We start from the raw sequence: 8,510 nt of genomic DNA, 5'->3' as shown, positions 1-8,510 counted from the left end.
GGTAAACATTTACAGCCTCGGAAATTCTGTACAGGGTCACTATGAGTCGGAATCGACTCCACGGCACATAACCACCACCACAGGAGAATGCCTTACTGTGGAGTCCCATCCCCCCCATCCCCCATCCCGCTGCTGGTGACGTCCACAGGCTCCAGGTTGCAAAGTGAGTCAGCACATTATCAGTCCCCAGGAGGGGGCTCTCACTCCCACCCCCCAACAGCCCATTCCCTGGACGCTGGGGCACACAGCTAACTAAGCACTGTATTCTCTCCCTTTGCAAGGCTGCAGTTGCCTGAGGGGCTGAGACGTCCAGCCCAGGCGGTGGAGTCAGGCACAGGCATTTGAGTTGGAACTGGGTTTTGTATTTTTATAATGAACATTCCACAGAACCTTAGTGGGCTGGCTAACAATGTGGTTCCTGGGAACTCCTTGACTTGCAAGCCAGACCCAAAGATCTCAACGCAACAGGAAGCCACACCCTTCACCTATTACTGGCTTGTGGTTCTCAGCTCGGAACAGCTGCAGCAGGCGGCCCTCAGCAGCCAAGCCTGGCAGACTTCTGTTGCTCAGCCATTAGGGCCCTTGCAGTGAAAACAGCCCAAACTGCTCTGATGAGAACCCCATCTCCATATGGCAAAAAGAGGTCCCCATTCTTTTGTGAACAGGGGGAGTGATTCAACTAAGCCCAGCTAGAGCAATATGAAACTAAACCAAACCTACTACCATCGAGGCACTGGGGACTCGTAGCAAACCCTATTGAAAGGACAAAGGAGAACTGCTCTGAGGAGTTTCGGAGACTGTAAACCATGATGGGAGCAGACAGTTTCATCTTTCTCTCAAGGAGCAGCTGGTGGGTTTGAACCACCAACCTTGAGGTTAGCAGCCCAATGCTTAACCCGGTATACCACCAGAACTCCTACAGACCGTATGTTGTTAAGTGCCATCAAGTTGATTCCAACTCCTAGTGACCCTGTATAGTTTTTCCAAGGAGCTATTGGTGGATTTGAACTGCCAACATTATGGTTAGCAGTCCTGGGCTTATCCTACAGCGCCACACCAGGCCTCTACAGAGCATTATAATAGACACAAAGTTCTACACTGTCTCCCTCACTAGAGCTAAATCTCTCTTACTGCTGAGACTTCATCTTTGACTGTGTTTACGGCATGGAGTACAAAGCATGGCACCTAAGGAAAAAACGAAGCAGTTGTCAAGTTGACTCCAACCTATGGTGACCCTATGTATGTCAGAACAAAAATGTGCTCCATAGGGTTTTTTGTTTTGTTTTTTTTAATGTTTTATTGTGAATTATGTGATAGTTTACATGGGAAAACATCCATAGGGTTTACAATGACTGATTTTTAGAGAATAGATCCTTAGGCCTTTCTTACAAGATACCTCTGGGTGGGTTCTAACTGACAACCAACGACCTTTATGATTAATAGCCATGCACTTAGCCTTTTGCAACACCCGTGGACTCCACATAATATGTGCTCAGTAAATATCTATTCCACAATCAGTGCTCACTGAAGCAGTAATCAAGAAATCAGGTGACATATTGCACTACGCAAATCTGCAAAAGACCTCTTTAAAGTGTTAAAGTCAGTTTGAGGACCTGACTTTAAGGTGTACCTGACCCAAGTCACAGTATTTTCAATCACCTCATATGCATGTAAAAATTGGACAATGAATAAGGACCACTATCAAAGAACTGATGCTTTTGAATGCTGGTGTTGATGAAGACTATTGAAAAGTACTATGGATGTCCAGAAAAACAAATGAATCTGTCTTGGAAGAAGTACAACAAGAATGCTCCTTAGAGTGTTCCTGGAGAAGGACCTGATGCTCGATAAAGTGGAGGGTCAGCAAAAATGAGGAAGACCCTCAGTGACATGAGTTGGCATATTGGTAACAGGAACAATGGGTTCAAACATAACAAATGTGAGGGTGGCACAAGATGAGGCAGCGTTTTGTTCTGATGTACATAATAGGGCCGGTTTGAGTCGGAACCAACTCAACGGCTCCTAACAATATCAACAGCAAGTATTTATTGAATAAATGAAGAATAAATGAAGGAATAAGTGCCTTATTTTCCCAGAAGCTTCCCCCCACCACGCCCCCGACACACACACACACACACACACATTTCTGAAAATTGGTCTTCTCCAACCATGTGACTATACAGGACCTGACAGGTATAAGAGAAGCCACCCTCAGGCTAGAGCTGATTGGCTGGGTAGAGGACATCTGACTCAAGCCTGACCAAATACAGTCCCTCTCCAGGAATTTTGTCCATTAGGAACTCAAGAAGCCAATCTCTTTTTGCTATAATAGCAACAAGACAAAATTTAGATGGATGAGACAGCCACATTCATTCCTTGTCACGTGGACTGGGAGAAAATGCAGTGAATACACAAAGACAAGTAAAGACAAGAAGGGCTGTCAGCATCCCAGCCCCAGGTTCAGAAACTTCTGAGGCCCAGCTGCGCTCGCCTCTGCTCACAGGCTGGTTGGCCGATACTCCCTTTGCTAGAATGAGGCACCTAAGCATCTCCGCAATATGACTTGGCTTACTCCTGGCTTAAATTCCCCCCTTGGGCAAATCTACTGCAAAAGATCTCCCTAAGTGTTAAAAAGCAAAGATGTTAGTTTGAAAACTACATACACCTGACCTAAGCCACAGTATTTTCAATCCTATGCATGGGAAAGCTGGACAATGAATAAGGAAGACCTAAGGTCAGCGGTTCAAGCTCACCAACTGCTCCTTGGAAACCCTATGCAGCGTCACTATGGGTTGGAACCGACTTGGAGGCACTTCACAACAAACAACAAGAATATTTAATGCCCTTAAATTATGGTGTTGGTGAAGAATATTAAATATAAGTTGAACTCCCAGAAGAACAAATAAATCTATCTTGGGAGAAGTACAGCCAGAATGTTTTTCAGAAAAGAGGATGATGAGACTTTGTCTCACGTACTTTGGGCATGTTAACAGGAGGGACCAGTCCCTGGAGAAGGACATCATGCTTGATCAAGTGGAAGGTCAGCATAAAAGAGAAAGACAAGGGGTTGAAACCTGGGAATGCTTATGAGGCTGGTGCAGAATCAGACAGTGTTTCATTTTGCTGTTACAAGTGTACAAAGGGTTGTTATGAGGTGGAAATGACTCGATAACACCTAACATCAACACTTGGCTTAAAATGATGAGGATTTAAAAAGATAAAACAGCATAAAGAAGCAAAAAGGTCCAAAAACTCAAAACCTAGAAAAACCTTTTTGACAACTTTTCATCACTAGAAAAGCTGGAGTGCGGAAAGACATAATGAAGATGAAACTTCTCACTTTCCACCCAGTCCTTTTCCCCAAAGGTTAACAGCTTCTTATAAATCCTTCTAGACCACAATCCAGCAAGTTGTTAAGTACCGAGGAGCAGCTGGTGGCTTTGAATCACCAACCTTATAGTTCAAACTGACCTTGCAGTCCTGTGTATTAACCCACAGCGCCACACCAGGACTCCCAATCCAGCATGTGTATACTGATATTAAATATACCAAAAAAAGTAAGCATGTTAAATGTATATAAATGTTATGAATTGAATTGTGTCCCCCAAAAGTACATGTTGAAATATGAATCCCTATACCTGTAAATCCAAGTCCTGGTGTGGTGCTGTGGGTTAATGTGCTAGCTGCAAAGTTGGTTTGAAACACAAGATCAACAGTTCAAGCTCACCAGCTGCTCCTCGGAAACCCTATACAGGGTCGCTATGAGTCAGAACTAACTCGATGGCACTTAACAACAACATTACCTGTAAATAAGGAATCTTGGTAGTACAATGAGTTAAGTGTTGAACTGCTAACTACAAAGTTGATGGCTTGAGGCCATCAGTCACTCCTCAGGAGAAAGATGCAGCTGTCTGCTCTTGTAAAGATTTCCAGTTTTGGAAGCCCTGTGGAGCAGTTCTATTCTTCCTATAGGACCATGATGAGTCAGAATGGACTCTACAGCAGTGAGTTCTAACTGTAAATACAACCCTGTCTGGAAATAGGGGTTTTTCTTTGTTATGTTAATTAGAACCATTAGGTATGATCCTCAACCTAGTCACTTCTGAGTTATAAAAAGACTAGAATGGAGGCAGAGATGATGACGTGGAGAGATGGAGCAGCTGGAGACTTTAGATCCAGAGAGGGAGAACGACTGTGTGTTGAAGACTTGGGGGGTACGGGGAAGGCTTGTATGGAGGAGATTGTAAGCATGGCAATGAGATGATATACGATAGAATGAATGTAAAACTAATGTTCTCCCATGTAAACTATCACATAATTCACAATAAAACATTTGAGGAAAAAAAAAAGACTAGAAAAGACTCAAACACACACATGGAAAGATATTTCAAGGAACCCCAAAGATCACCAATAGACACCAGGAACAAGGAAAGATGCTCACAGAAAGAACTGATGTAATTTGTACTTTCAGCCTCTAGAACTGTAAGACAACAAACTTCTGTTCTTTGAAGCTACCCACGTGTGATATTTCTGTTAGGGCAGCATTAGACTGCTAAGATAACATGTTAAAATGTAGACAACAAGCATCAGACTATGTTTACTATTCTGCAACATTTCCTGCTTACCATAGGATGACGATTGGACCAAATCAGCAAATACATGTCTTCATAAATTTTTTTCTAATGACTGCACAGTGTTGCATTCTGTGATGTAGTGAATTACTTTATATGGTTCTTTTAACTATGGGGGTAACTTCCATAGAATGACTGGGTGGAACTATACAAATAAGGTGCTTATGGTCCACCAAGGATATTGGACAGCTTGCTAATCATGCAAATAAGGTGTATGTATTGCTTTCAGGGTGAAACCATGCAAATAAGGTGTATGGAACTCTTGTAGAGGATTGATCTGTTTTGCCATCCTACTAGGCTTATAGAGATTGGGAGGGGGACCTCACTAATATCAAGAAGACAAAAAGGGAGTGGAGTATATTCTTTGGACCTAGGGCTACGTGCTGAGAACCTTGTTAACACTGAGTACTGCAGCAGCAAGGGACCAGCCCACTGAGAGAACCAAACTCTTTCAGGGAGGAGACTTCCTGGCCAAGAGGGGTGCCTCCAAGCACTTATTGGCAGGACAAAGAGCTGTAATATCTGCAGGAGCATGGCAGAGACCAGACCAAGGACCAAGACTGAGACTGAGGCAGAGGCCAGGCTCAACCAGGGCCCAGAGGTGGGGAACAGGCTGACAAGAAGCTGTCCTGACTGAAGAACTGTATCCTGAGTTGTTCTTGGTAACTTCCCAGTGCAGGAGTTCTGTGTGGCCTTTGCAACCAATTATTGAACTCAGCAGAGTACAGAGCACAGCGAGAGGGACAGTTAGTGTCAGAATTCAAAATGTTTGGAGAATAAAGACTTGTCTGACCTCTGCCTCATAGGAATCAGCCTTGAGCTGATATTGACCTTGATTCTCTCTCCTGCCCCTGCAGTTTGAGGAGACCTGATGACACCACCAATTGGACACATTCTGTGAATGTACCATTGTTAGTTTAGCAAGTTCCCAATGGATATTTGAAACGTTAGCCACTTGTTTTCTGAGGCTACATACATACCCTAAACATACTTATGCATTTATAATTGGCATGCTTTTTGTAACTATATCCCTAGAGTAAATTCCTAGCAGTAAAATTTCTGGATCAAAGAGTTCATGCTTTTTCTTTTTCTTTTTAAAACTGTTGATGCCTTTTACCACATTGTTCTCCAATAAGAAAATACTCATTTAGACAACAAAGATACAAGACACCAAACAAACCAGACACAGATGAAAATTCTGGCACCCTGAACTTCAGAAGAAAGACTAGAGAGGTGGGTGGAGTGCTTCCTGGGAGAAGAGGCTGAACAGGAATGGCAAGAGAGGGAGACTGAGGGGTGAACAGCTGGCCAGATACAGCTCCGCCATCTTGTAAGTAGTTTGGGCAGCTGAGGGAGGCCTGGCGGAGTGGATCCATGAGGGTGAGTGGAAAGGTGCGATTTCTTCTTTTTCCCATGCTACTCCAGTGACCAGAGGTGTGGCCAGCTCCCATCCTCATTCACCCCCAGCACAGACCCTGCTCTCCTCTGCTCTCCAGGAGTTCAGAGCCATGTGGTTGGGAGCCACACCAGTGGAAAGTGGGTGCCAGCTGCACAACTTTAGTGCCTGGATTTAGGTGGGCTCAGTTCCAGAACTTCAAAACTCACAGAACCACCAGACCAGCATTTAACTAGTCACCAGCTTTCCTGTGGTTCTAACAGACACTGAAACCAGCTCCATCAAGGGACCCCATGAACTACTTCTTGATTGAGTGCCCTGGAAGTAGGTAGCATCGAGGCCAACAGGAACTCCATCTAGGGCCAGGAACTCTGCTGTGACATCCCTTTCTCAGCCAACTTGAATTGCAGGAACCCACCACAGATTTCTCCCCTCTGGATCCAACAATTGCATTGTTGTTTATACAAATATGACAACCCCCCAATGTTCCAAGGACAACAGACAATTTTAGCTCACAAGAAGAAACAAGAGAGAATGGCTCAAACAAATGACCAAGATGCAGAACCAGAAGGTGTTTCTGAAGAAGAAAAGATAATGGAACTAACTGAAAAAGAATTCAAAAGAATGTTAATTAGGTACCTGCAAAGGTTCTATGGGAAGATGGAGGAAAGCAAGGGGAACACAGTAAAATTTTAGAAGAAGGATAACACTACAAGAATAAATAGACAAAATAAATGCAAATTCTGAAACAATACAAAACCTACATTAGAAAGCCAAAAGATTAATATTAAGTTCTCAAAATGAAAGGAGTAGATGTGAAACAATGGAAGCCCAAATGAGTGAGCTTGAAGATAAATCTCTCAATACTAGTATGCTAGAAAAACAATCAGAAAAAAGAATGAAAAAAATGCAAAGAAAGCCTAAGAGTTATGTGGGAGACCATAAAGAGGAACAACTTAGGGGTGATTGGAATTCCAGAAAAGGAAGAGCCCGGCACAGAGAAAATTGTTGAAGAGTTGTTGGGAGAAAACTTCCCCAACATCATAAAGACGAGGAGATAAACATACAAGAAGCTGAACAAACCACAAACAGGAGAGATCCCAAAAGAAAATCACCAAGACATATCATTATCTAACTTTCCAAAATCAAAGACAAGGAAAGAATTCCTGAGAGCCGGTCAGGAAAAATAAACGTTAACTACAAAGGAGACCCAATAAGACTAAGCTCTGATTTTTCAACAGAAACCATGTAGGCAAGAAGGCAATGACATGTATAAAACTCTGAAAGAAAAAAAAAAATTCCAACCAAGAATCATATACTCAGTGAAATTTGGACATTCCCTGATAAACAGAAATTAAAAGAATTTGTAATGGTCAGACCAACTTTACAAGAAAAGCTAATGGGGTGTACTTTGGACTGAGAACCAACAGCAACAGACAATAATGTAAGATTACCATACTTGACAATACCACCTAGAACTCAACCCATATATAGAAGTATTTAAAGTAAAACAAACCTACAAGACTGAAAATAGGGAACCAGACATATCAATGTATAATGAAGTCAACTACAAAGAAAAAGAACTAGTATAGAAATAGAAATTCCAAGTGTCAAGGTAGTCAGGTAGATATCAAGATAAACTAGCCTGGTTTAAGCAGGAAAAATATTAATAAATTACAGGGTAACCTCATAGAGAAAGAATACACCTGCACATCAAAATAAAAAAAGAGGGACATCAGAAAGATTTAGTGAACATTCACATAACAGAAATGAAAATGAAAACAAAAAGTACCCCACGGACAAAATGAAATCAGCATAGAAAATTATATGGAACAAAGAAAAGAATCCAGCAGCATCACAAAACACACACACACACACACACACACACACAGAAAAATGACAGCAATCAATTCATCCCTATCGATAATTATACTGAATGTAAAATGGATTAAATGTACTAGTCAAGAGACATAAAGAGCAGAATAGCTAAGAAAATGTTGTTGTTAAGCGCCGTTGAGTTGATTCTGACCCATAGCGACCCTGTATAGGTTTCCAAGGAGCAGCTGGTAAGCTTGAACCACCGATCTTGAAGTTCAAAAGGTTTGTTGTCTGACGCATTAGCCCAGAGCGCCACACCAGGACTCCAGATAAGAAAACAGGATCCTTCAATATGCCATCTACAAGAGACATATCAAAAAGATAGAGACAGCCTAAATACCCATCAACAGAAGAATGGTTAAACAAACTTTGATACATATACACAATGGAATACTACAAGACATTGAAGAATGATAAATCCGTGAAACACATCACAACATGGATGGAACTGGAGGACATTATGCTGAGTGAAAGTAATCAGTCACAAAAGGACAAGCATTGTATGAGGCCATGTTGTAAAAAGTTTTAAAAAAGGTTTTCTTGATAAAAGAAACAATCTATGATAGTTATGGGGGCATAAGGGGAGCAGGGAGGGAAAATTATTC

This window comes from Chrysochloris asiatica, unplaced genomic scaffold (genome assembly GCF_000296735.1).
Source record: "Chrysochloris asiatica unplaced genomic scaffold, ChrAsi1.0 scaffold00054, whole genome shotgun sequence".
Lineage (NCBI taxonomy): Eukaryota > Metazoa > Chordata > Mammalia > Afrosoricida > Chrysochloridae > Chrysochloris > Chrysochloris asiatica.
The sequence above is the reverse complement of the archived record's forward strand: the minus strand, read 5'-3'. Positions refer to the sequence as shown.